Source organism: Rattus rattus, chromosome 7 (assembly GCF_011064425.1).
Source record: "Rattus rattus isolate New Zealand chromosome 7, Rrattus_CSIRO_v1, whole genome shotgun sequence".
In the NCBI taxonomy this organism is placed as follows: Eukaryota; Metazoa; Chordata; class Mammalia; order Rodentia; family Muridae; genus Rattus; species Rattus rattus.
In genome coordinates this window covers 9,944,617-9,947,442 of record NC_046160.1, presented here as the reverse complement: position 1 = coordinate 9,947,442, position 2,826 = coordinate 9,944,617, and positions in this window count along the sequence as shown.

Sequence of the window (2,826 nt, the reverse complement as noted above, 5' to 3'; positions counted from 1 at the left end):
GAATTTTGTCAAATACTTTCTTAGCATCTATTAAAGTAATCATGTGGTTTTTGTTCTTTCAGTTTGTTTATATGATGGATTACATTGTCAGGTTTTCCATATATTAAACCATCCACCATTACCTGGAATGAAGCCTACTTGATCATGATGGATGATTGTTTTGATGTGTACTTGGATTTGGTTTTAAAGAATTTTATTAGTATTTTTGTGTCGATATTCATAAGGAAATTGGTCTGAAGATCTCTTTCTTTGTTGGGTCTTTGTGTGGTTTAAGTATAAGAGTAATTGTGGCTTCATAGAAGGAATTCGGTAGTGCTCCGTCTGTTTCAATTTTGTGAAATAGTTTGGACAGTATTGGTATGAGGTCTTCTATGAAGGTCTGATAGAATTCCGCACTGAACCCATGGGGACCTGGGCTCTTTTTGGTTGGGAGACTTTTAATGACTGCTTCTATTTCTTTAGGAGTTATGGGGTTGTTTAATGGTTTATCTGTCCCTGATTTAACGTGGGTACCTGTTATCTGTCTAGGAAATTGTCCATTAACTCCAGATTTTCAAGTTTTGTTGAATATAGGCTTTTGTAGTAGGATCTGATGATTTTTTAAATTTCCTCTGATTCTGTTGTTATGTCTCCCTTTTCATTTCTGATTCTGTTAATTTGGACATACTCTCTGTGTCCTCTGGTTAGTCTAGCTAAGGGTTTATCTATCTTGTTGATTTTCTCAAAGAACCAGCTTTTGGTTCTGTTGATTCTTTGTATAATCTTTTTTGTTTCTACTTGGTTGATTTCAGCTCTGAGTTTGATTATTTCCTGCCTTCTATTCCTCCTGGGTGTATTTGCTTCTTTTTGTTCTAGAGCTTTTAGGTGTGCTGTCAAACTGGTGACATATGCTCTCTCCTGTTTCTTTCTGCAGGCACTCAGAGCTATGAGTTTTCCTCTTAGCACAGCTTTCATTGTGTCCCATAAGTTTGGGTATGTTGTACCTTCATTTTCATTAAATTCTAAGAAGTCTTTAATTTCTTTCTTTATTTCTTCCTTGACCAGGATATCATTGAGTAGAGCATTGTTCATCTTCCATGTATATGTGGCCATTCTTTCCTTATTGTTATTGAAGACCAGTTTTAGCCTGTGGTGGTCTGATAGGACACATGGGATTATTTCTATCTTTCTGTATCTGCTGAGGCCTGTTTTGTGACCAATTATATGGTCAATTTTGGAGAAAGTACCATGAGGTGGTGAGAAGAAGGTATATCCTTTTGTTTTAGGATAGAATGTTCTATAAAACCTGTTAAGTTCATTTGGTTCATAATGTCTGTTAATCTATGTCTCTGTTTAATTTCTGTTTCCATGATCTGTCCACTGATGAGAGTGGGGTGTTGAAATCTCCTACTATTATTGTGTGAGGTGCAATGTGTGCTTTGAGCTTTAGTAAGGTTTCTTTTATGTATGTAGGTGCCCTTGCATTTGGAGCATAGATATTTAGGTGAGAGTTCATCTTGGTAGGTTTTTCCTTAGATGAATATGAAGTGTCCTTCCTTATCTTTTTTGATGACTTTTAGTTGAAAAATCGATTTTATTCGATATTAGAATGGCTACTCCACCTTGGGTTTTGTCCAAGCAATAAAATTAGTACTATTAACTTTTTAAAAAAAGAATGGCTACTCCAGCTTGCTTCTTCAGACCATTTGCTTGGAAAGTTGTTTTCCAGCCTTTTTCTCTGAGGTAGTCTTTGTCTCTGAGGTGTGTTTCCTGTAGGCAGCAGAATGCAGGGTCCTCGTTGCGTATCCAGTTCGCTAATCTGTGTCTTTTTATTGGGGAGTTGAGTCCATTGCTGTTGAGAGATATTAAGGAATAGTGATTGTTTTTTCCTGTTATCTTCATATTTGGAGGTGAGATTATGTTTGTGTGCTTGTCTTCTCTTTGTTTTGTTGCCAAGACGATTAGTTTCTTGCTTTTTCTAGGGTGTAGCTTGCCTCCTTGTGTTGGGCTTTACCATTTATTATCCTTTGTAGTGATGGATTTGTAGAAAGATATTGTGTAAATTTGGTTTTGTCATGGAATATCTTGGTTTCTCCATCTTTGTTATTTGAGAGTTTTGCTGGATACAGTAATCTGGGCTGGCATTTGTGTTCTCTTAGAGTCTGTATGACATCTGTCCAGCATCTTCTGGCTTTCATATATCTGGTGAGAAGTCTGGTGTGATTCTGATAGGTCTGCCTTTACATGTCACTTTACCTTTTTCTCCTACTGCTTTTGATATTCTTTCTTTGTTTTGTGTGTGCATTTAGTGTTTTGACTATTATGTGATGGGAGGAGTTTCTTTTCTGGTCCAATCTATTTGGAGTTCTGTAGGTTTCTCTTACATGTTTATGGGCATCTCTTTCTTTAGGTTAGGTAAGTTTTCTTCTATGATTTTGTTGAAGATATTTACTGGTCCTTCGAGTTGGGAGTCTTCACTCTCTTCTATACCTATTATCCTTAGGTTTGATCTTCTCATTGTGTCCTGGATTTCTTGCATGTTTTGGGCCAGTAGCTTTTTCTGTTTTACATTATCTGACAGTTGTGTCGATGATTTCTTTTTTTTTTTTCCCTTCCCCTGTGTTGATGATTTCTATGGAATCTTCTGCTCCTGAGATTCTCTCTTCTATCTCTTGTATTCTGTTGGTGATGCTTGTATCTACGGCTCCTTTTCTCTTCCTTTGGTTTTCAATACCCAGTGTTGTCTCTCTTTGTGCTTTCTTTATTGTTTCTATTTCCATTTTCAATTTCTTCACCTATTTGATTGTGTTTTCCTGTAATTCTTTCAGGGATTTTTGTGTTTCCTTT